The following is a 27,004-nucleotide window of genomic DNA, read 5'->3' on the forward strand; positions in this document are numbered from 1 at the left end:
AAGCGAGAGCTGAAGCAGTCGACTTTGGAGTCGTATTTAACAAAAGCAGCAGGAGGACGTGGTAAAATGCTGACATGTTCAAGGCCTGAAAGCAGCCTGGACAGGAGCTTTGAGTCAGGAAGTCACCTGCTGAGCATCCTACCTTCATCAGGTGCTTGTTCTTTAAATATAAAGACGACATTTATGCTATTGGTGATGAAATTAGTTTTATCTTTGAAAATCAGAAATATTTTTTGCAGCAAGAGGAAAAGCTGAAAGAAAAAAAGATAGCATAAAGCTTTTGGCTGTTCTGTGTCAGAATGTGGACTATAACCATCCATGGATCCAGTCTGTGATGATTATTCTTCAGATTCTTGGTTTTTGTTGTAATGGATTCAGGTCTGGGCTTTGACTAGGCCATTCTCAGACATTATTGGGTCTAAATCTATTAATGTTGAGGTGTTTGTTTACATAAAAGGATCCTTTCAGGATTATTTCTTAGCGCTTTCCAGCTTCATTGTTAATGTTTTAGAACGTCCAACCTTATTCTACTTGCAGAAACATTTTTTTTGACCTTCTGATTTTTCACATAAAGTCTATGAAGTAGAATTAAAGGGAATGATTGTGATCATCGGTCTAGAAGCTGCTTTCAGATCTTTTATTCTGGGGGAGAGAAAAATAAAAGCAGGTTTACTCTTGAACTAAAACAGAAGTAGTTTATTCTGAATAACTAATGCACGCTGTGTGTTTTTATTCCATTTAGTTAATCTTGTAGCTGAGACCAGCTTGATGGGGAAATGGCTCCTAAAGCACATCATCCAAACTGATTCTGATTTATTTCTCTGTGTGTCGGAGAATCATGGCTGGAAGAGCAGTTTGTCGTCTTCAAAACGGTTCAGATTTGAGTTGTTTGCAGGCGAAGAAGAGGTGGTTAATGTTTAGGAGATGAATTGATGTGTGAAAGAGGAGGAAGAGGAGGGGGCGGGTTGGTGGTAGTGGTGAGAGGGGTCCTTGCTCTGGATGTCAGCAGCTAACAAAGAGCTCTGCATAACAAACGGGGCTTTAATTTGTTTTTCCTCGACAAGGTCGCTGTGAGCGATGGCTCACGGGCAGCGATGGGACGCTGTTGAGCGATGAGGAGGAGGAGAAAGGATGAAGAGGCCTGAAGGGAGGCGATTGCAAAAGAAGTCGGGTTTTCCTATTTAAACTGAGAGCATCTAAACGCATCAAACCAGTAGGAGAGGAGGAATGAGGGCAGGTACGAATGACTGGTGAGATGCTTAGCTGTCTCCATGACAACGGACTAAAGATGCTTATGGATGCTTATTGAAGATGGAGAAACTTCTCTTAAGATTTTATGTGGATCATTTTCTCTTTCTTTGATAATTTTTTTATTTGTAAAACTGCTGATTTAGGTTTTAAACTACATTCATGGCTTCTTTCCTGCATCAGTGAATGTGTCGCACCAAGTTCCGCTGGTTTGATCCTAAAACCTTTCATCGTGTTTGCCAGGGAGTACGTTTTAAAACATCTTCTCTAAAAAGATTCAAAAGCACCAAAATTTGACCTTTTATTTAAAAAAGATTAGAATTGGTCATAAAAGGAAACTGGAAAAACTGAGAGGATTGTTTAAAATCTGATCTAAAACTGATCTATGAACTCTGAAGCACTCGTCGGCCTCATAAACGGCTATTTTCTTTAGCTGCATCCAGAAATATATCATAAAGGCTTTAAATCGTTTGAATTAAATTAATAGTTGGTTTGGAATAAAGCAGGTGGTTTTATTACAAAAAACTGTTTAAAGGGGACAGGGATTTTAATTTAATCTGTTAAGTGTTAAACTCATCCTAAATTTTAAGCTGCTTTAAATCACATATCCAATAATCGACTTTATTAGGTAGTGATAACTCGGTCAGTGAAAAGTTATATTTTATCAGCCATTTTAAAATTTACAGCAAGACTGTAATTTTAACCACTAGGGGCGCTATACCTGTAACCTCCAGATTAAGTTCTGCTAAAAACAACTGGTGATACTGCAGCTTAGATGCATGAACGGTTCTCCCTCAGTGGTTAAAGGTAGAAAGGAGGATATTCGTGAAGTTTAGAAAAGGCACGCCCTCTCTACGTTTAAATAAAAATGCTCAACGCTGAGCCCACTCCAGAGAGGGAACGCCTATTAGGCACGTGCAATAAAGTGCACAAGCCCATTTCTCCTCGTGCACGCTCTGTTTAAATGTTGCTGTTTTATCGCTTATCCAAGCTTAATTTCCAAAAGATTTGCGATTTTTCCACTATGTCAGGGAAAATGGGAACAAACACGTAGGACGGCCTTACATAAACCTATCATCAGAATGATCCATTATACCCTGAAGTATCTGATGGCCGACCAGTTTGGACCAGCTCACTGGGAAGTCATGGAGTTAGATTAAAGACTTTACATTAAATCTCACATCAGAAAAGCAGAAGTTAGTCTAAGCTGGGGCTGCAACTGATGATTATTTTACATATCGACTAATCTGTTAATTATTTTATTGATTAATCAATCAATAATCAGATAGCAAAAGGTTATTTAAAGAAGACTTTAAACCAAGTGAAAATAAAGCTTTTCAAATGGAGGAGTTCTGAATAGAGCAGATTGACAGACGATAAAGATTTTTATCTAAATGCAAAATGTTTACATTATTTTTCCTTATAATTTTGGTATAACTACTGCTTTAAGTGGGTCGCTCTTTTTACACTCCAGTTAACAGTTAATCAATTTCAATAATTGATTAATTGTTTCAGCCCTAGTCTGTTCAGGTGAGGTTGTATCTGTTTTGTTTAACAGCAGCCGTAAGCTTAGTTAGCGCTGGTGTTTAAGGTTAGCTTGACTGCCATAAGGTAGCGCTGTGGGTCACATGACTCATTCAGTGATGGATCCGACCCTCTCCAGTTACAGAGGATGGTTTTTTGGTAAATATTGACCTGAATATTTTTCAAATAAAGCTATTTCTTGAGTCAGACTTTAGTGAGTGTTGCTTCAGGGAAATAATTTGGAATAATTTTGAAACTAAATACAAAAACTGTCCCAAAAATGTTCAAAAAAATAATCTTCAGAAACTGGATGTGCTCTCTTCATCCTCTGACATGGGAGCTAGCTCGGAGCTCGTCTGCCTGGCTGTACGGGGCTGTATGTCTGCTTCTGTCTCCTTGAACCCCAGTGGGCCTCAGCAGATGGCCGCTCACACTGAGCCTGGTTCTGCTGGAGATTTCTTCCTGTTCAAAGGGAGTTTTTCCTCTCCACTGTCGCTACAAGCATGCTTAGTGTGAGGGATTGCTGAAGAGTCAATGAGTCGATGCAATCAGCTGGTTTTCCTTAGATAGAAAACTTTGAATCAATCTGACTGGATGATCTGGTGAACTGGAAAGTGACCTGAGATGACATGATGTGAATGGACACTATAGAAATAAATAAACTGAAACTAGATGTTAGTTCCTCCCTCATGCTGTCTGTGTGCTGATAGGCAGCAATTTGTATTCTGTGACTTGTCGGCATATTTTATGCTACTAGATTTATTGATATTTTCACATTCTAACTTTTGCTTTACAGATTTTAATCCAATTTTGAAGTGATTGACAACATATCTCTACTGAACTCCTAAATTTAACCGAAATAAGAATAAAACCAAATAAAATGCATCCATTAAATGAGACCTGAACTAAACATAAAGCCAAGACTTTATGTTTAGTTCAGAGAGTTTAAACTCTCTCAAAAATCCATCATTATGAATTTGTCTGTTTGAAGGCGCTTTTTTAAACTATGTAAGGATTCGGCACTACTTTGAAAATAACTGCGTAGGTAACTTTGATCACTTGTCTGTTTTTTTCGGTCTGAAGATCCTTCAGGTGAATCCAGCTGTTTCTGCTGGTTGGAAACAACTTTGTTCCCGCTGCTTTTCTTCTGCAGCTTCTCAGGGACTCATTTAACCTTCGGTTCACACGAAGCATCACAACCTCTCTGCCCCCTGACACACATTGTGTTTCTACATGCCGTCTGCAGGAGGAACCAGCTGCTTTGTTAGCCGCTCTATGGAAATTTGAGAGGTGCACAGAAAACTGAGAGCTGCAGAATGAGGCTCGTCTTTATGAGTTGAATTAAAATCACTATTCAGTCAGTGTTATTTCGAAAAGCCGTACTTTCTGGTACCTCAAATTAATTCCCTATTACTGGGTTGCTTATCGAGTGCTGCACAGACACAAAGATGCAGACAAACGGTGAAAAGCAATTAAAAATAAATGGAGTTTCAGGGAAAAAGTGCCTGAGAGAGCAAGTTGTCTGCAGCCAAGTTTATTTTTGTTGTTTTTTTGCTGCTATGGACTTTTTGTCACCATCCTGGGGCGCCATCAGCCTAAACGGCGAAATTAACCCAATTATTTAGAGCGAGCTGAAGTGGCGCTGCTGCCTTCAGGCTCCGTGGTTTTTCTGAGCACTGAGTGATGTGTCTGGTTTTCAGCTCACGGGTCCTGATGAAAGTGATGACTCGGTTGTTTTAATGTGACACAAGCTGCACGTCAGAGTGAAACTTCTGGCAGAAAAAGCAAAGCCTCGGCACAATTTTTGTCCCCCGCCGTCAAGAAAGAGGCAACAATAGTTCAAAGAGAGGCCTGTTTCCGTAGTAACATGCCAAATATAACAAGGCTGTGATGAGGAATTGTAAGACTGAAGCATATCTGTAGTCATGATCTATAGTCCTACTATTGTCTGTCCAAAATCTGTGGAAAAGCTAAAAAAAAATCAGATCTAGAACTGGTATAAAACACGATAAAAACCTGAGGCTTTTTAAAATAGATCAAGGACACATAAGAAACAAAAAAAATGGTTCATGATCTGCACTGAAAACCAATGTGAAACAGTGAAATCACTGGCAGTTTAATCTGGACCTGGTCCAGAAAAACTATTCAATTATTTTAAATAGTCTGAATACTTTTAAATCCACAAAGAACATAACTGTTAAAATAATTTAGCAAAATAAAAGCAAGACTTAACTGAAAAAAAAGAGTCAAACTGTTTGAATCGCTTATAGAAACTTACTTTCCCAAAGAAGATTAGCAATTTTTCCACCATGTCCAACTCACCACTGGTAACAGAAAACGAGACGAGCACGAAGGACGGCCTTAAAAACATCACTAGAATGATGGACAGTTAGGAGGACCACTTATAAAGATGATCCACCTGGAAAAAGAACATTCTCCGTCATACCTTAAAATCATTTTCAGTTTACTAGAAATTACTTTTTTCCTACTGTATTTTCACGTCTCTAAGGCGCATATAAACGTCTTTTTTTTCCCCCTCAAAATGTGCGGCGCGCCCTATGTGTGTTGTTACTGCGGACGTTTGAGACCACCATGAGAACGTTAAAGGGGGAAGTGTGGGCGTGGATTGTGTATAAAAGAACAGGTATGTGCTTTATGCAGAACTCCTCATCTCCTCATTGGGGAGATGATGAAAGCGTGGCTGAGGGAGGTGAATGTAAGGAGACCAGGTGGTTTTTTTCCACTCATCACCATCGCGATTTTGCTGCTTGTACCAGTTAGTTCTGACACGCGGCTGAAGCAGCTTTGCTGCTCTGGCTGCGCGGTGCTAAAGTGGCTCTGACGCGCGTTGGGCGGAGCTACTCTATCCTTTCTCTGCCTTGCAGCTATATTTGCTGTGATCAGTGGGAATAAAGTAGTTTTAATATGTTTTTAAGTGAGAAAATACACCTGAAAACTTAATCAGTGCAGTCAGTTCATCCAGATTACCATTCTGCCTTCCAATATTATTTCTGTCGGAGCCGCTCAGACCCCCACATACTGGCGGTGAGCTGTCAGTAGGAATCCATTCAACAGCAGCCTCTGGCCGGGTCGCCTCCTCGCGGTTCACCGCGGCGGCTGGTAGGTGTTTTTTATCTAAATATTCCAAACTGCAGGCAGCAGGATAATAAAAGCCAACATATTCTGCCGGCAGATTTCTGCATTTTAAGTTAATTTATGCGTCAATAAACAGTTTCAGAGAAGTGATCACAGCACTCTGATCATCAGCGATGTGTCTGCCTCACGGCCAGCTCCCAGGTTTGATTAATACTTTGTAATAAATACATGAATAAAGCACAAACACACTCCCGCTCTATTTTTAAATACGCAGTAGAGGTATTTAAACGTAGTAGAGGACATTAACCTGTATATAAAACCCGCGCCCTATAGTCCGGTGTGCCTTATGGTCGTGAAAATACGGTACTTGACAGTAGTCAGAAAACTATAAAAACCTCAAACTTCTTAAGAATCATACTTTTTATTTAGAGCTTATTATACCTTATTTGAAGAATTTATCTTCTGCATTTTTACCGAACCGTTTTTTTGTTTCAGGGTCTGAAATCAGGGTTCCCGCGGGTCCTCAAAAAGTCTTAAAAGGCATTGAATTCTTCAAAATAAAACTAAGGCCTTAATTGGTATTAAAATGTCTTAAATCATTCTTTTTTAAACATCATAAATAGGATTATTTTTATTACGATTTATTTTTATAATCTAAATAAAACGTTAAAATCGACAATTTATTTATTTTTTTCATTAAAAAAAATAAATAACGTCTCGCCATTATTGGTTCCGTCCCGATAGCGGAACCAATAAAGCGCTGTTGCGGCCGGGACATTTGGGAGATGCACCATTAACTTTTTGTCTGGAAAATATGATCAAGTGTAAATGTAACAATAATTGTCTCCAGCCAAGAGTTTCCTCCATGGCTAAAACCAGGGAACATCCATGAGGCTCAGTGGATTTAGTGCTAGAAGTCATTCAAGCTCAGAACGATGGGAATTAAGGCAGTGGAGTCGCACATGCGAAGCACGAAACACAAAGCGTCAAAATGGAGTTACAGAGAAACAGCCGGTATTTCTCAGTTTAGTTCCACCCTTGTCTCTGCAACGCCTCCACTTATCACCAAATCAAACACACTAAGAAAACCATACAAAGAAAAATAGCTGCTAAAAGACTTAGCACTGGTTATGTTGTTGCTTTAAAACTGATTTGTTTTGTTCCCTGCTAAAACAAAGTTTGTGAATTCAGTTAAATAATTGTTCAAATATATCTGTCATTTGTGTGTTTTTAGCTTTCTTCCTGTATGGGAAGCTTTTCAACATTTGAAACATTAGTGCAGTGGTTTATGTTACAATAAACCTTTGGGTTAAGTTGTCGCAAGCAGGTTTTTCTTGTGAATTTGGTCTTAAATTTTTATTTCAAGTGGCATTAAGAAGTCTTAAAACGTCTTGAATTTAACTCGCCTTATGCTGTAGGAACCCTGGAAATGGTGGAGTTTAGCTCTCCTTACCAATCACTAGGCCACCCAACGGCAGTCCCAATGTCTGTCTAACAGTAACTTAACTATCATCAAATTCAAATCTAGAAAATATTTTATAAGGCTTTATTATCATTTTATGACATATAAAACGCTATATGGATTGGCAGCAGTTTGTATTAAGACATTAAAATAAGATTGAGCCTCTAACTAAAAAGACAACAAAAAATTTTAGTTTTGATGCATTTCCCAACAAAAACATATTTTTATTTTTGTTTTTACAGTGTTGAATTAAATCTGTGTAACGGATCCCGGGTTAAACTAAAACCAGTTTATAGCAGAACATATTCTAATCTGAGCAGAACTGGTCCAGAACCAGTTTAAACCCAGACTGAAACAGGCCAGAATGATGCAGAGTTTAAATGTTTGAGTTTAAAAAACATTTCCTTGCTTCACTCTATAGATATTGATTTGAAACTGAAAAGTCGAGATAGTTTTTTTTAATTGGATCTGAGGGGAATGATGAAGAATTGGATTATAGGTCAGATTAATCAGGGTTTATCCAGCTGGCTGCTTTGCATGCAGCTCTGTCATGGTGCAGACTTCCCCGTTTGATTTGACCTTTTCATAGAGAAAATCTGCTCCTGTTTGAACTTCTGCAGGTTATTTATCCATTTTTCTGCAGACATCTTTATCCAAGCTAGAAATGTTTGCATTTACTTCATGTTTTGCTGGTTTCTGTGGGGAGATATTGATCTTAAGTAAAGTTGCTGATGAAATGAACAGAAATGAGAATGAAATCTCTTCTAACCGTTATTCAGGCTGCAGAGGAGCAGAGATTGAGTCAGAAAATTGCTTCTTTGGTAGAAATGAAGGTTCAGTGAGAATTGGAATCCTGTGAAACATTATGTGCTGGAACATTATGCGGAAATGATCAAAGCTATGAGGAATTGCTCTTGTTGGGAAAACGGAGCGTCGTGTACAAAGGCTCCATTTCACTCAGAAACCTTTTCTCACAGACAAAAGACTAAATTTAGCCTTAAAACATCCAGAGAGAGACTCGGCCAGCTGAAGACTGCAGCAGGTTAAAAACACTCATGTTATGTGATTTCCAGGAAGCTGTTTTTGCTTAGTTTTCTCTGAAGGACAGCTGAACAGTTTAAGCTGAACACGTCGCTCTTTTCCATCCAATCTTTAGTGTATTTTGCATCCATTGTTCAAGCAGATGAAACCTGATGCAGGCGGGCGTAAAAAAAACACCATAATGATGTAAAAAGCTTGAAACCAGCATACCAATCTATAAACCCTTTGTGTTTTAGCACTGCTTCACAATGTCTTACAATTGTGGAAAGTAAATTGGGGTTTAAACCTTAAATAAAAAACTCAATCAAACCAAATAAAATGAAAATAAAGTGACATCTGAAGCCTTCAGAAAGAGCATTTTAGTGGCTCATTAGTCAGGAGAACAATCTAGAAAATCTACTGTGGAAAATGTGGAGGCAGGGGTGGATTTAGGAAATGTGGGGCCCTAGGCAAAGACAGGAAGGGGGCCCACTGAATTGAGAAGACAACCCATCAAACAGCCCCATTCTCCAGATAGAGAAATGTTAATAGAATAGACATCCATTCTCTGTTCTAGGTTGTGTCCCTCTCTTCTTGTCCCTTTTCTTCTTGTTTTCCTCTCTATGTTTTGTACTCAGCTGACTTTTCATGCTGTCTCTAAAGGAATGAAAGATTTTTTCCAAGCACTAAGCTCACTTAATATTCTAAGCGTTCTGATTATCAAAAATATAATGTGCACAGATGAGGAATGTAAACAGAGTTTTATGGGGCCCCCAGGAACTTGGGTCCCTAGGCAACTGCCTTGTATTGCCTAATGGTAAATCCCTCTTTGTGTGGAGGACATCCAAAATAACTTCTGGCCAGAGAAAAAACCCGTAATATGTAGCCAACATTTGGAAGAAGAATGTTTTCAAGATGACTTGGATAATGGGTCTTTCGCACGTGACGTCACGCCCTGTGCATTGTGGGTAATTAGCGCCATATTGGGGGTTAGAGATTTATAGTTTAGAATTCTTCCAGTGTATATGCACTAACACCATTAACAAGATACTAATTATGTCCATATTTGTAGTTAGTGGAAATCGGCTGTCCATGCTTTAGCTGCTAGCTCATACGGATCTATATTGCTAACTGAGGTTAGCTTAGCTAAATACCGGTCTCTGGTCTTGCCGCTTTACTGTCAATACTTGAACTCAAATTAACTTCATTTAGGCAGCGATTAGGCAGGTTACCCTCCAACATGGCGCCTCCTTGTGTCGAGGTCACGTGACTGCAAAAGACCCATAGCACGTTGTGACAAACACCAGATACAGCACTGGGACTTGATCAACAGCCGATACCGCACCGTGACGGCACTAACCAGTAGGTGGCAGTAGTGTTCTTTGACAAACATGGATGCCTCCAGTAAAGCACATTCACATGAAAATTACTCTGAATTAAAAACACTTATTTATTGAAACGTATTTAATAATTTCATATTTAAAGAACTTTGAGAAGGTTAAATTCTGAATATGATCAAAGTTTTCCTTTAATCGGTTCTCAAACTGTCGAAATAATAATGCATCTTGATAAATTTACTTGATGTTAAAGTATTTTGATTGAAAATTTGCCAAATCTGTCCCCAGTTGTTGGTCTAATTTAGGTGGACAACCTGTAAAGGGACGTAATAAACAGTATTTTTCTGACTTATTTAAAAAAATAAAATAAAAGCAGAGCAGGAAGAAATGAAGCTGAAGTTGTTGGTGTTTCAGCTAGTCTGTGTGACAGAGCTGCTGATGGATTTATCCGACTCCATAATGTTCTGTGATAATAGCAGCGACCTGAGGTGTTTCCCCTCCTATCAGACGGAACTCGGTCAGCAGGATCTCAGATCAGTCTCTTCAGCCTGTAATGGATTTTTTTTTCAGTCCTTGCTCCTTCGTGTGCAGCCGCAGAGACGGAGGACAATTTCATTTACCTGCACCTAATGAAAAGATGGTTTGCTGTGTGATGGTGGGAGACGGAGTGGGACGTCGTCTTCATGCCTGTAGCTGCGGCTTCAGAGCTGAAATGAATGAATGACTGAATCATCTTGGGCTCCTGGAGGCAAACTGAGAGGCCCGTCTGCATCTGCAGCTCCGCAAACTCCAATCATTCTTCCTGCGGAGACCTGCTGTCTACAGTTTCCCTCATCTTTAGATGCAGCACAGGGAGGAATAGTAGGCAGGTGCAGACTGAAATAAGGAAAGTGTTGTAAAACCTTCCTGCTCTAAATGGCTGCAGATGTAAACAGGAATCTGCTCTTGTACATTTGTGTGGGCGCAGTGGCTTTAAAAGCTTTCTGCTCTTTATTCATTCAGGAGGTAAAAAGCAAGAAAAGAACCAATGAGTGTTTTTTATATTCAGCAAGGCGAACGAGGAGTTAAACTTCAGAAGCTTTTATAAAGAAGCATTAAGGTGAAATGAAGGCAAGTCAATTTGTTTTTCTTATTCAGTCACAAGGAAAGGTAACAGGAAAGAAACCGGAGGCCTGTTTGCTTCATTTATCCTTGAACATTAATGAGTTTAATACTTGGCGTATTCTGAACCTTCTCTGAATGGGTGTTTGGTTTTTATAAAGATTTCACATCTTGATTTCAGCTGCTTGTGGCGCGTGCAGTGACATCACATTAAGGGGAAAATGGCAAATGATTGAATGAGGTTTTCTACTCAGTGTATTTTCACAAAGGCTGAGATGGGGGGGGTAAGAAGGGTGAGATAAGGCAATATTTTACATTTACATAATGTTTGAATGCAGTTTATTTTTGGTATTTATTTTTAGCATTTTCAATACATTTAAATAGATACATTATTTTTAAAAGTACATATATTTTAATACATTTTATAAAGAAAAACTTGTTTTTATGTGTGTACTACTTGTTTACTACTGGTAGTTGGCTTTAGTCGCAGTACCGCCACCTTCTGCTCTGGAGTGTAATCGCTTCCCATATGAGAAAAAGGAGCAGCGCATGAAACGAACGAAACACACGTGAACCGAACCGAGACAGTCGAACCGAACGGTTCGGACGGTTTTCATAAACATACAAATATATAGTTTTATTTATTTTTTATGAAATACTTAGGAAAACGCTTAAAGGTATACTATGCAACCGGTGTTGATTTTCCAGCGAGGCTCCCCCCAGAGGACAAAAGTAAAAGTGCACTGTCGTAAATATGCTCAGCTGTTCTCCTGGTTTCTCCGTCAAGCCAGGCGCGGTTGTTTTGAGCTTAGCAGACAGGCGAACGCAACGAATGACTAACACAGTGAAAGTATGAACATGCACACAGAGAGAGAGAAACCATTCCAATGTTACTTAAAATCGCATCAGCAGAAACGCGAGGTCCGCGTCAGCCTTGCAGCCTTCTTTTTATTTTAGCTCTCGCCGTTCGGTAAAAGCTTGCCCGATGTTCACCCGTGTACGACTCCTCTCTCTGTCCGGAGCCCTTTTCCTCTTTCTTGCCTGCTCCGACATGGGCTTTCGCCGTTTTCACTCTGGTTCCGCCATGATAACTGCATAAAGATCGCCACTGCGCTAGCAACGAGCATGCTTTTAACTGGGGACGTGTAGCAGTTCTCGCCGTAAAGCAAGGCCGACTCTCGCGAGACTTCTGAGCCTGTGGGTGCGGGCCGAGGGCTCCTGCAATTGCAAGTACGGTATTTCCCCCACAGACCTCCAGGGCGGCCGAGAAAACCTTTGTTCAACCTGAAATGACTCATTTAATCATCCAAAACGTTATGGAACACATTAATTAACTGAAAAATGTTGCATAGTGTGACTTTAAAGGGACCCGTTAAGAAAAAACAGTTCCAAGGATAAAGCCTTGTAGAACTCCTTTTTTATATTGAGGGATATTATCTAATTTTGATTCTGTCCTGTTAAAGTTCAAATTCTAAATAATTTTTTTAATATTGCATTTACCCTAAGGGCTAACTAAAATGCTAAATATTTCTAAATTAGACTCTGTGACCCAAATATTAGCTAAACATAAACAGTGTTTAACTGTTTTAAAAATAAAGTTCACAAAGGGACTGTTTTTTTGGATACATTATGTTTGTTGCTTAATTTCAAAATATAAAAAAGATAAAATTGTCAAATAATGAACCTTTGATGGTCTCTGTACATTCAAAGTGTTTTTTGTTTTAAGAACTAGTTTACATTTGTTTGTAGGTTAAAAAAGGTTTATCTGTTATGTTTTTTTAACTAAAGCTTAATCCAACCTTTAAGGCTCAGATTCTTTCTTGGTTTTTTTTTAGAGATGCATGATGTGACTTTAGGGCTGATTTTTATATTTTCCGCTTCTGAATTAATTTTATATTATTTCTTAACGATCACTTCTTGCAATTAAAGATGGTTTAAAAAAATAGGTCTTCCACTCTCCTTACAGCCACCATCAACTACTATTACTTGTTGAATCCTAGTGTAATACCAGCATCAATATGTGGCATTACTGCACTGTTATGTAATCCAGATAACGGCTAAAAGGATTTTTAATACCAGCAATCAAATTTCAGATCGGACCGAATCATTTCTAAACCTAAATTTGAATCAGTTCTAATTTCTTAATCCGTCCCCAGCCGTTTATCTGTCTGCATCGACCAATGTTGGTCATTTTGAAGCATATCAGTTTTAAGTAAAACTTGGCCTGAAAACGGCTGATGTTTACTTGAAGTGAGAAGACGACACATCAAACAGTCCCATTCTCCAGATAGGGAAATGTTAATAGAATAGACATCCATTCTCTGTTCTAGGTTGTGTCCCTCTCTTCTTGTCCCTTTTCTTCTTGTTTTCCTCTCTATGTTTTGTACTCAGCTGACTTTTCATGCTGTCTCTAAAGGAATGAAAGATTTTTTCCAAGCACTAAGCTCACTTAATATTCTAAGCGTTCTGATTATCAAAAATATAATGTGCACAGATGAGGAATGTAAACAGAGTTTTATGGGGCCCCCAGGAACTTGGGTCCCTAGGCAACTGCCTTGTATTGCCTAATGGTAAATCCCTCTTTGTGTGGAGGACATCCAAAATAACTTCTGGCCAGAGAAAAAACCCGTAATATGTAGCCAACATTTGGAAGAAGAATGTTTTCAAGATGACTTGGATAATGGGTCTTTCGCACGTGACGTCACGCCCTGTGCATTGTGGGTAATTAGCGCCATATTGGGGGTTAGAGATTTATAGTTTAGAATTCTTCCAGTGTATATGCACTAACACCATTAACAAGATACTAATTATGTCCATATTTGTAGTTAGTGGAAATCGGCTGTCCATGCTTTAGCTGCTAGCTCATACGGATCTATATTGCTAACTGAGGTTAGCTTAGCTAAATACCGGTCTCTGGTCTTGCCGCTTTACTGTCAATACTTGAACTCAAATTAACTTCATTTAGGCAGCGATTAGGCAGGTTACCCTCCAACATGGCGCCTCCTTGTGTCGAGGTCACGTGACTGCAAAAGACCCATAGCACGTTGTGACAAACACCAGATTCAGCACTGGGACTTGATCAACAGCCGATACCGCACTGTGACGTCACTAACCAGTAGGTGGCAGTAGTGTTCTTTGACAAACATGGATGCCTCCAGTAAAGCACATTCACATGAAAATTACTCTGTATTAAAAACACTTATTTATTGAAACGTATTTAATAATTTCATATTTAAAGAACTTTGAGAAGGTTAAATTCTGAATATGATCAAAGTTTTCCTTTAATCGGTTCTCAAACTGTCGAAATAATAATGCATCTTGATAAATTTACTTGATGTTAAAGTATTTTGATTGAATATTTGCCAAATCTGTCCCCAGTTATTGGTCTCATTTAGTCATTTAGGTGGATAACCTGTAAAGGGACGTAATAAACAGTATTTTTCTGACTTATTTAAAAAAATAAAATAAAAACAGAGCAGAAATAAAAAGGAATTGTCAGAGAAATGAAGCTGAAGTTGGTGGTGTGGCCTGAAAACGGCTGATGTTTACTTTGCATTTATTTGGCGGTTTTGTTTCGGGGATTCGTTCAATCTGTGTTTTTTTGGTCATGTGACGGCGACTGTGACCCAGCTCAGGATTTAAGGTGTTCAACTGGAGCAGAGAAGCTTCTTTGGGGTTTTCATGGTATCCAAAGTAGGGCTGGGCAATTTATTGCATTTGCAATATAATCACAATGTAGAAAGTGCAGTTTTTAAATCGCAGAGACGTTCAGTTTTAATCACAATACATTTAACAAGAGCAAGAGACTAAATTTCCCCCTCCAGGCCTTTAGGTGGCGGTAATATGATTAAAGTGGGTGTGCTGCCGCACAGAAAGGAAGACAGAGTTGCCGCTATCACCTAGATTAATCTGTTATAATAGAGGTAAGACCTTGTTTGTGCAAGTTTAACAATAAAGTTCTCCAACTCTGGACTCTGGACAAGCAGGCTTTCAAGGTCATGAAGAAACTGAAACCCTGGAATAAAACATCAACATGGTTGTGCTTGCTGCAAAGAAAAACCCTAATAAAATATCGATATTATTTGAAAATGATGGCAATTTTTATTTTTGGATAAATTGTTCTGCCTTTATTATATCTTTTATTTTTAAGTCATTAAGAACAAGTTCTTATTTACAATGGCGGCCTGACAAGCGGAGTAACCACTTAGGAAAAGGGAAGTGGGACAAAATGCATACATTAAATGCAAAAAATAAATAAAAAAACATTAGTCACGCCCTAATCCAGAGATAAATAGAAGATATTGGTTGTCAGCCATATTGGCAATATTAACATCTGGTATCTATTGGTGATTTTATCTGTGCATCCTTAGGAGGTTTTATCAGTTGTTGACCAACTTTTCTTGCTTTAATATTCTTTGATTGAACTCTATTATTGTGTAAAGTCTGACCTGTAATCTTAATTGGACTAATCCTTAGAAATCCTGGTGTAATTATGGTGCAGACTGTGTCCACTGGTCAGCTGAATGAAGCTCTCAGTCATTTTCACTGTAGCTAAGTGGCTTTTCTCCTGCTGGAGCTGCGAATATGTGCGAGCCACACTTCTAATTGAGCACTGACATGTGGGCACATGTTTCAGCCTCATGCTACCATCAGCTGCTGGCGCTCCAGGGACTGGCCTCCTTCCTCCTCCTCAGGCTTCAGCCTCCTCACACCTCCTCTAGCCATCAGACGGCTGCCTGTTGTTTGCTGCCACTGACCTCCAACACCTCAGCTACTGTTATAATTTACTCCTCAGGCTGGCCTGTCTGGACTCGCCATCTTCTTGGTCGCCCTAATGTACATTTTTAGGAAGATAGCAGCTTTAGATGGCTTCCTCTGGACCGGTGACGAGTTAAAAAGAAAAATAAGGAAACATGTTAAAGAAAAATGGTGAAACTTAAAAACAAAAACAGATTTAAAAGTGAATATTTACGGGGTCCAGTAGTTAAAGTTGATCCTGCTCAAATTGGCAGGAAATGTTCAATGCCTAGTCAAAGTCCAGACCTAAATCCTGGAGAACCTGTAAAGACTTGATGATTGATGCACATATAGGATCTCTTTCTAATTCAACAGAGCTTTTCTGTTGGATTTCTAAGTATTTTATTTAATTATTTTCCTTCCACGTCACCATTATGTAATAATTTGTTATTCTGTCGCATAAAATAACCGTTTTCAGTGAACTTTGTGGTCATACTTCGAAAAATGTGTTTTAAAGATTATTTTATCTGATCTATTTGACACAAACTGTTTGTTGCATTTTCCTAAATCGACAAACAGTTCTTCACTGTAACTAGAGTAAATATATATGACAACAATGTATTCAGTCTTTAGAATATACCATGGTGTATTTATGAAGAGAAATCTTCCCTGAGACAAGTTATAAGACATATTTTGCAGTAGATTTTGGAGGTAGATGCCCCCCCCCCCCCCCCCCCATGAGACTCTCCGGTGGCAGCTTTGAAGGATGCTGCCTGTCAGAGTTAGCCAAACACTTCCTGATGCTATTCTCTGAAGCCTTCCTGTCCAAACAATAACAGAGAAGCAGCAGCCGTCTGAGCAGATGCCTGTAAACATGCAGACATCGGGTCGCTCTTCTTCTGATACATTGGAGGAAATAATGTTGAATAAAATGATCCAAAACTCCACTAAAAGTCAATACTTTCCCTCTGAATCCATTTTTCAGCATTGGTTAAGGGATTTTCTACTCAGACATGGGATTCTTAGACCATTGCCGCTGTCAAAGCTGAGAGGTCACTGTCGGACCTGAGTGAAGTTGGCCCCCCCACCTTCTTCAAATTAGACAAAATTAGATTCAAACGTTTGTGCTGGTTTGGATTTTAACATATTAATGAAAATGTAAAGGTCAAAAGGTCAACCAACTTCTTCAAATTAGACAAAATTGGTGTCAAACGTTTGTGCTACTTTTTTGCTGGTTTGTGCAGCAAAAAATTTTCGTTTGTGCCGCTATCGTTTTAAAGATATAAATATTTCTAGAGGTCATCAAAGCTCAACCAGCCCCCCCACCTTCTTCAAATTAGACAAAATAGGTGTCAATTAACTCAGTTCCCTTTGTGCAGCAAAAATGTTCGTTTGTGCTGCTTTGGATTTGAAGATTTGAAGAAAGTGGGGGGGCCGGTTGACCTTTGATGACCTCTAGAAAGATCTCTTTATATCTTTAAACTGAAAGCGGCACAAACGAAAATTTTTGCTGCACAAACGTTTGACACTAATTTTGTCTGATTTGAAGAAGGTGGGGGGGCACTTCACTCAGGTCACCGTCGGTCATGGATGCACCTCTGAGTGAATCTCCTGCAGGAGCGTCGCCGCTGTGGGATGGCGCCATAATCCCTCTGAGGCAGGGCGGCACACACCGACTCGCTCCTACTGCTGAGGTGGAAACTATCAGCACCCAGCTTCTGAACCCCCCCCCTTGTGTAAAAAGCAATGCATACTGAACGGATTTATCCGACTATCTGCTCGCTCTGCGTGGCGTGTCGCCACCACCTGCTCAGCAGCAGAAAAATAAAGTCTGGTTTAAGTTTTTGTTTATCTTCTGGGCTCAGCAGACGTTCCTACGTATATCCGTTAGATTACGGATGACGGATAGAGCCGGACCCGGCTGTGACGGCCCGGACCGACCCAGCTGCCTCCGCAGGTTCTGGTGTGTGTCTGTGTTTGTTAAAGAGCTCGCAGGGCGGGGAGGAGCGTGGATGAGAAGAAAGGCAGAATAAAGAGGAAATAAATCATTTGGTTCCTTGATTGCGTTTCTCTCCTCCAAACTGCTGCTGTGCAGCCAATTTTCCCCAGATTCAGGAATGATTTATGGAAACGTTTCACTTCTCTGGCCTCTGTTGACTCGTGTAGATTAACTCCACCAATGAAATCGAGTTTTGTGGAGTGAATATTTATTTCTAAAAGTAATTCTGTCCTCATCGGGCGCGTATGAAGCTTTTTTACTCTGTTATTTAATCAACGCTTCTCTTTTCTTTTTTTTCTTTTGCAGAACCAGACGTTGTGCAAAGGCCTCAATGAGCTGCAGAACGGTCAGGTAGGTGGAAGGCTGCTCTCCGTTAGATCAACATCCATCCAGGATTCAGTCTGGGGGGAGAATTTTCTCAACTCATTTAGGGAAACTTTGCACATTTATTGTTGCACGAAACGTTTAAGTAACGTTTAGGAACCAGATTTTGTTACTCAGACCTTATCAGTTCAAACTGATGTTGGTTCATGTTTTCATTGAGGGGATTTAATTATTTTTCGAAGTATAAATCTGCTTTATAACCATAAACTTTAATGGTAAAAAAAAAAAAACTCTGTATTCTGTATTTTTAATCCCCAGTAGAAAAACTGCGAACCGTTTTAGCTGCTGATTGGATCATCATTTAGAATCAGAGGATTTACGATCCGATCAGTCCTGAGAAATCGCGTAACGGTCATGATACGGGGGAATATGGCCATAATTTCACAACTTTAATAAACTCTCATTACCTGCATGCATCATAAGAGACGGTAATGGTTACTGGCAGCTATAGGGGGTAAAACATGTCGCCTCTGAAATCCGTTTCATGTCAAACAACCTTCTGCAGATATTTTAAAGGCCCAGCTGAGGAAGACGAGGGTACGTCTCTGTCCTTACCTGGACTATAGAGGATCTTTAAGACACTTAAAGATGTGTTAGGAAATAAAGGGACACAAAAATGGCCTTAAATTCTTTGGATCTCTAATTTAAACTGTTTTTTTGGAATATATTGCATCCTGAAGTGCAGTGATTGGATGAACACTGGATAGTAGGATTATTCAGACCAACCATCAGTCTTTAAACCTTTATAATTTCATAGAACGGCTCTTTAATGGTCCTTTGGATAGGTCTGCGGTTCATTTCTCTGCAGTGACTCTCAGCTGTGGTCACTGCAGGGGAATGCTGAGCAGCTCGTCGGGCTGCAGGGTGAAAGAAAGGGAGGAAAAGTAAAAGGATTCATTATCCGTCAGTTTAATTTCAGCACTGCCATTCATTAGGCGGTGGAAGTGGATTCCGGCGTTGCGTTGCGGCTGCGTTGCTTTCTGCAGGAGAGGGGAAACCTCATTAAAACAAAGTCTGTGATGGGTGGATAATTGTTGCAGAGCATCAGCGTGTGTAATTAATGCTGGATCGGTTCTACAGGTTGATGCTGTAAATATGCATTTTATCTTCTCAGCTGGTTAAAGTAGAATTATTATATAGTTTTGCTTACAACCGGCGTGTTTATATCAGCTCATTACTGCTGCTGTTAACTTAAGGAGGTAATTAAAAAACGCTGCTTTAGTCTAACGGCAGAAACAATGAAGATCGGCAGAGCTTTGCTCAGAAAGGAAACAGAAAATCCCGCTGGTGCCGTTTGTTTAGATGAAAACGGCGGATTAATAAGAAGTCAGGCAGTTTGCAGGTTCTCCGACTCGTTCCAAGATCCTCCAGCATCCGTAGAGCGAAAAGCACCTTCCTTTGTTTTCCTCCCTCAGGTATAATTAGACCCAATCAGGCAGATCAATTCTCAGCACCATAATGTGACAAAGAGAGGAGCTGTTAAATGATACCCTGGAGAGTTTCAGGAGGTTGTTCATTGTTTAAGATTCGCTCTGAATCAGTGGAGGCAGACGGATCTGGTCAGGTGCCAAAAACAACTCTGACCGAGCAGCTTCAGGGTCAGACTCGCTCTGACTCTCCTATAGATGTTGCTGCAGCGGTTATTATTAGCTGATTCACACTTTAATAAGAAAACCTTAAATTGTCACAACGACCTGGGTTAGCTGAAGGACTGAGTGCTCGTTGTTTTTCTCCCGTTTTCATTCCTGTAAGTAGGGCAGGATACGGCTTAAACTTTTATCACAATAGTTGTTTTTTTTTACTTCAGTCGATATAATTCTGATATAAACGATAAATCCTCAGCCAGGGATGCCCACAGCCGATGCCTTTATAAAGCAGTAACCGATGGAAACGCTGGAAAAGAAAACGGATCGTGAGCGAATCTGAGGAGGTACTAATGCATCAAAGGAGCAGAAGTAACAGAAATGATATTGGCTCCGTTAGTTTATATGTATCCTATAAACACTTGTCTCTTTAGAAATTAGTTTATGGTTTGATATCCGATTAGTTGAGTTTAAAATATAATCAGATTTTCATGATTTTAAGGTGGAATAGCTTTAAAATCGATCCTGGAATCAGTTTAAGATCCATTATGATCAGTGATTTTAGCCCGTCTGCAGCACAACTCTTCACTTTGTCTGTTTTTAATAATTACTAAATATAGAAACAAATTATAGCAGGTTTCCAAATATCCAAGCTATAGATTAAAGCCTCCAGTGTTTGTTTGGATGATGTTTGGTCTCTTCATGTGGAGGACGGCGCCTGTTTTAGGAATAAACGACTGATGGCTACCTGCTATGAGCAAATTAAATATCGACTCCATGTATTGATGTTTGGAACTAATTCAAAGTGATTTCAGATGAGCAGTAATGGTGGGGGCGGAGCCTCAGGGGTGGGGTTCAAATCACTTCAAACTGCTCGTTAGGCAGAAATGTAAAGATTAATTTTTTTACTTTTAAGATTCAATAGAGATCAAACATTAATCTGGTGGCTGTTACGATTTAGTTTTTAATTAATATAAAGCTGCTAATTTTTCCACATTTTCTAAGAAAAAAGAAATGAAAAACTTTTATCACCTTTGCGAAGAAGTTGATGTTCTCAGTAGCGCTAGTCTGTTGCCTCTGAGTGCCTTCTAGTTTTTATTATAAAAGTTTTAATGTTAAGTTTTAACTTAATATTCCCAAAATGAGACATTTTTCTTAAAAATAAGAAATTTAAATTATCATAATTTCATATTGAGGTGTAGAAATCTAAAACTGTTATAAATTTTAGATATTCCAGTAAGAAAATTCAAAGTATTTGAACGGGAAATTGAGTAAAACTGTAGGTTTTCTTCCTGTTTGTCCTGATTTTATTTGGTCTAAAGTTACCTGGAGTGTAAACAGAAAAATGGAGCTTCATACCTGCTAAACAAATAAAGATAAGCTGCCAGATGGATTCAAAGGGCAAACGCGGAGTTGGGGGAAATTGATCCGGAGCAGAAATGAACCATTAATGCTCCTCAGTGGTTCCTCAGGTTTTAGGAAAGGATCCTTTGGTTGTTTCCTTGATTAACAGACTTTTGCAGCGTTTCGTAGCTTATTGATGTGACGTATTCATGTAATTCAGATGCGGGTCACATAAAATAGTTACATGGATGTGAAGTTGATGAGGATTCTGCGTGTAAAGCATGGATGGGTTCATGGAGCGGAGCGTCTGTGGGATTATTTAGGGAAAATTCTCTCCTCTGTCATTTGATTTGTTCACATTAAAGGATCCTTCTGCTCACATTTGCTTTTCTCTCTGATTGGCTCTGAGTTAGGAAACGCTCCCTCAGAGCCCCGCCCTCCCATGGTGGAGACCACCCACCCCAGCAGCAGGCCCCCTCCTCTGCACGCATGTTGGGATGTTTCCTCTTTGCCTCAGGCTGTCCTCCTATCCAAGGGGGTGGGGGGTAGATGGGCGGCGACAGAAAGCTGTCCCTTTGTCCGCCTCGCAGTCCCTCTGGGCGTCTACAGGAAGTTCTCAAATGTCTGCAGAGACGCAGGCGGGACCGTCTGCAGATGTTCGGTTTACAAAGAACCATCAGGAAACAAAACAAGGCAGCTGAGGTGTTTACATTTGGATTAAACCCAAACACTTTCCCTCAGTCTTCCATAAATACTGGAGGTTCAAAGGTTTTATCGCTTCAAATAAAAGCTTTTCTTTCATCATGTGACTCCAACTCTTTGTTTTCCTCTAAAGCATCAGAAGGACCAACCGGTCCTGGTTCTGTTTGGACCCTGGTACCGATAGAGGACTGAAGTTGGACCCGATCAGACCTCAGTTCTGGTACTTAGAACCCAGCTTCAGTCTGAACACAATCAGGATTCACATCAGGTTGTTAATCTCAGTGTTTTTGTGCGTTGGACTGTTTCTGAGGTTTCTGCTCTTTGTGGCTGCATCTGTCTGCCTCCATTGTCTGAGGGAGTCCATCTGCTGCCCCCCCTCCCCATCCTCCCCCCTCCTGTCCCCTCTGTGACTCTGTCTGCACCCCCCCATTCATCCTGTCTCCTCAGAGTTCAGGATTGTCATCGGAAAACTTTCTTTAAGATTTTAACAAAGAAACTAAAAGAAAAACTGAAATTTTCTTTGTGTTTTTCTGTGTTTCTGTTTAATAACTTGCTAATGATCTGGCTCAGCAGACCTCAGCGATTATAAACATCACATAAAAACAAGCTCTATTGTCCTTTTCTATGTTTTTCCTTTTTCACAGAAACATCAAGTGACTTGTAATTGTTTAATGGGTCATTTTAGCTTTTAAAAACATCTCAAAATTGATTGATAGGCTTAAATTGAGGAAATAAACAGTCGGAAAGGAAAATTGCTCAGATTATTAAGCTCTGTGTGTCTGTAGAAGTCAATCATTTTAAAAACAGTTTCATGGTGGATTTAAATAAATGTAAACAATAAAAAACATGTTTTATTTGAAACCAGAAAGCATCAGTTATTACTGCCTCTGCAGTTTTTCAAACTGGCAGAAAGAATCGAGATTAATCAAGTCATTTCAGATTAAATTAAACAAAGTCAAACCAGGTTCCAGGTTTATTCAGATTCCCTGTTGAAGGATCTCCTGTAGAGGTCTGTGTTACAGCTGCCCTGAGGAGGCCTCTGACTGAAAACATTCTGCTGCGGAAAAACGTTTAATTTATGATGATGCATAGTTTTCCATCATAGTTTTCATTAGTTTTCTTCTAAGCATCAACATCGAAATTCCAGAACTGTGTCTTTATTCTTCATCAAGTTAAACAAATAATCTGCTGAAATCCATAAATGTATTATAGTTATCTTGGTTTGATAAACCAAGGGGGGGTGGGGGGCTTCCCACCGCCAGCTGGACTCCTTCACACGCCCTTTGGTCCTGGTCCAGTTCTGTCTGTCCATGGAGCCTTCCCTTCCTTTATTTCACTTTTTGGTGAAGTTTTTAATTTCAGTGATCAGCCTTTAAATCTGCACCAATAATTCTTCTATTTCTCAGATTTTCCACTTTGACGCAGCCGATCCTTCCTCTGTCCTCGCCTCTCGGTTTCAGAGTTGTGTTGTTTGTGTTTTCGGCTGCAGCTCGATTTTCAGGGTTTGGACAGAAAGTTTGAGCTGTTGGATCCAGCCACATCTTTCTGCTGCTGCTTCAGATTATCTCGGTCTCATTCGGGATTGTTTGATTTCAAATCGACACTCAGGTCCTCAGGTGAGGGCGGTTGGTGTCTTCAGGTGGAGGGATTTTTAATTGAACGAATCAGTACATGCAGTGGAGGCTGGTTCTGTTCAGAAAGAAGATTTAGATCAACTAATTTTCATAGAATTGGTCAGATTATTAAAATTGGTGTAGCTTCTATAAACATAATTACTGATATTAAATGGAAAATGCAGGATCAGCTGGAAGGTCTCCAGACAGACAGGGATATTTTCTTTTTTTTTTCTTTCTGCTCATTTTCACATAAAAAGCTTCCCTTAGTTTTTGGAAAACACACCAAACTGTGCTGCAGGATGTAAATTATTACAAAGATCCAGTTTGCAGAATAAGAAGAAGCCCTTTCAGAAGCAAAGAGGTGAAACAGGAGCTGCAGTAGATTTGAAACATCTCAGGGTGAAGAAATCTCATCAGCTGATAGTGTAGCTGTGAGGCAGCGAGCAGCAAAAAGCTGCTGCAGATGGAAGCGCCTCATTAATCGTTGGTCAGTAGGTCAGCCTGTCCGTGTTTACAGAGGCTGCAGATGTTGAGTCAAGGAGAAGATGAACTTTTCTCCAGCTCATAAAATATGAAGCCTGAGCTCCGTGTAAGGCTCTGAAATCATGATTACTTTCACTAAAATACTGAATTTTAAATGGCTAGACTTTTTAAGTAATAATTATCAAATGTGCTGCAGTGTTTAATTTATTTATTGGTTTAATGCTTCATGAGTTTCATGCATTACATCATCAGCAATCTGTTCGTACTGCAAAGTAAAAACTAAAGTTATAAAGCAGAATATGTTGAATCTTATAAAGAAATAACTGATTTTTTATTGTAATTTGTATATATATATATATATATATATATATATATATATATATATATATATATATATATATATATATATATATATATATATATATATATATTTTTTTTTTTTTTTTTTGCTTTTTATTTAATCATTAGAATCCCAAATCATAACTGTATGATTAATTTGTTTTAAGAATAGTTTAATCTACTTTACTGACAGAGTTTATAACGTGATATAAACCCTGAGATGGGGAACGTTTGCTGCAGATTTAGATGCCTCTCCAGTGATGCAGAGGTTTTTACTTCATCTTCTGGGTTCACGTTCTGTAATTCTGCTTCAAACAGATTTTTATTCAATCTAAAACCCAAACATGGACATTTCCACTTTTATCAAACAAGTTATTTCATATTAAAAGCCTCCTGCTGGGGTGAGACGGGATGAAGCTTTTAATTTGAAACAGTCCTAAGGTTGAATGAGTCCTGATGTTTTTCTCAGGAAGCCAGCAGCTCTGATGTCTTTATTTACATGAAATCCTATTTCTGCTGAACCGACGTATCTCTGTTAAAACCCCCGCATGAAGGTGACACCCCTGTAGCACTGGGTGGGGGTCAGCCAGCCGATATCAGGGCATATTAGCTGGTTTGTTTGTTTTTTGAGGTGCATTCATTCATTCACCAACTGATCAATGGATTTAGCCTCTTGCCTATGAGGTCATGTAAAAGAAACTTCCTTTTTTTGCCACGATTCATTGGTGTTTCTTTTTTGTTCAAATTGAGACTTGAGTGACGTTTGTGATCATGGAGTCATTTTTATCATGGAAAAGGAGGAAACAGACGAAATCCGCTTCAGAAATCGTTCTCCTTTATCTAAAAAACAACAGTCATGGATCCATTTGAATGATGTGAAAATAATCTGGATCAGCTTCAGATTTTATAAAAGCTGTTGATCCTTAATAATCAGCTTATGGTAAAAGAAATCATCGATTTTTATTAAGAAAAGCAGGAATTTCTGATGAGTTATAGCAGGGCTCGATGTTAACCTTCGCCCGATCGCCCGGGGCAAGTAGTTTTTACAAATTTCATTGCATTTACCCGCCGGGAAAGTGCAATGATCGCCAAAAAAAAAAAATCTTTCAAAATAACTTTTAAATCACCGACATTCGCTTAAAAAAGGACCCGCAAGCGCTGCCGCCGCCATTTTTGTTGTTTTGTACACATTCTCGCGTGATTCAAAAAAAAAACGCGAGATTTGAAAAAGCCGCGAGATTTTCCGCCAGATGGCGTGGTTTTTGTCCGGGAACTGGCGCGAATCAGACACATTTTTTCGACTTGGCAGGCTAAAAAAACAACAAGGCAAAAAATGTAAGTAGAGTAACACACCCACCACCTATTTCACCCTCCACCCAGATAACCCTAGATTAAAAATAATCGGTCAGGGATTAGGAAAATTGGCATAATTACAGTGTAGATATGGCTATCATATGGCAGCCTTCTGTACAGTGATGCAGGTCATACATTATATTTGTTAAATTTTTTTCTCTTAGACATTGGAGAGGTGCATTTAAATGTTATAGAGCTAAACATGTTAGATTGGTGACCTGTTGTGTTATTATTATTGTCTTGTTGCTGAGTCAGTTAAAAGTCAGGGAATTCTGAAATGATGTCAGACTGTGGAAACCCTGAATAAAATAACTATAATGATTCTCTAGAAAAGTCACATTATATTAATAGTATTATCTTCTATAAACATACCGTGACTCTAAAATAAAATTTATTCATTTGTTACATTGACTTCTATCTTGTGATTTATCTTAAGTTTTTAACCTGTCAAGTTTTTTTGTAGATTTTTAAAATTATAATTTATATTTTTCCAAGCACACAACAGTTTAAAGCAAAGTTTAGTTTGAAAAGAATGAGCAGGAAGGATTGAAAAGCATGTTAACACGGTAATGTAGGCTGGAGTTCATTATCTGACGCATGCAGATACACACCAGGAACCTGGAAACTTAAAAAATACTGAATTACTAAAAACATTTAAAAAACAAACATGTTTCATTGATATATATACAAAAATGAATATTAGGAACTATATTTATCAAACATTATACTGGGCAAGTAAAAATTGTTTCTGGGCAAATTAAATATGAAAATTGGGCAAGTGGTAAAAATCCTTAACGTCGACCCCTGGTTATAGATTATATTCTCATAGATCCGCTATGAAACTGAAACAGATTCTTAACCCAACTGCTGTCAGATTTCCTTTTTCTCTTCATGTTTCTGGAGCGTTTTGATTTAAAAAAAGATATTTTAGGCAAAAAGTGGCTTAAATTAGTTTATTTAGTTTTCTGTTTATTAAACAGCATTTTTTTCTACTTGGTTTACGTCTGGATGTGAAAATAAGGGAAAAATCTTTTATTTCGGTCAGCAAATAAAAGAATAAAATATGTTACAATAGAAAGGACAACATGAAACTGAAGCGGCTCGGATTAGTGGGGATGATCTATAAACATTAACTGTTGAAACCGTAGACTACTGAAAAAGTTAAATATATTATAAAAAACTTTATATCTCTAATTCTTTAAACATTATTTTAGAACAGAGTGGATAAATTAGACCGATTGGATGTGATTTAAAATTTTTAACAGCTGTTTGATTGGCAGTTGAGGGAAACTGGCTAAATAGCCTTATATATCAGCATCACCACCATGAGTAATATTAATACACAGTTTGACTATTCTAGAAAACTGAGATTATGTGATTTAAAGTTAAATAACAAATCTCTCCATTCTGCCTCCAACTCTATTTAAAATAAATCCTGTGAAAAGGCTTAACTTCCTGTTTCTATGGAGGTTCTGGTCTGATATGGTCTTTGTTTAGCTCCCTCTAGTGGTCTGGAGCAGCGCTGCTTTGTGCATCACTTTATATTGGAGGGAAAACTTCTTGTCAAAGCTTACATAAATTTTGCTTTTTAGCAAGTTTATTTTTCTGAATCAGGAAGTTATGAAGTTATGGATATAAATGTAAGTTGGATTTTTCAGAACAAATGGGTATATTGT

General features: G+C 38.9%; 1 protein-coding gene across 1 annotated transcript in view; it reads left to right on the forward strand.

The window, feature by feature from the left end:
* Positions 1-1,048: 1,048 nt before the first annotated feature.
* Positions 1,049-27,004, forward strand: part of phf21b (PHD finger protein 21B) — a 55,437-nt gene continuing 29,481 nt past the window's right edge. The window contains exons 1-2 of the mRNA XM_038301154.1: positions 1,049-1,237; positions 17,831-17,875. The gene's annotated coding sequence lies outside the window, so the exon portion shown is untranslated. The remainder of the gene's footprint in view (positions 1,238-17,830; positions 17,876-27,004) is intronic.

This window comes from Cyprinodon tularosa, unplaced genomic scaffold (assembly GCF_016077235.1).
Source record: "Cyprinodon tularosa strain WSP-4 unplaced genomic scaffold, ASM1607723v1 ctg462, whole genome shotgun sequence".
Classification (NCBI taxonomy): Eukaryota; Metazoa; Chordata; class Actinopteri; order Cyprinodontiformes; family Cyprinodontidae; genus Cyprinodon; species Cyprinodon tularosa.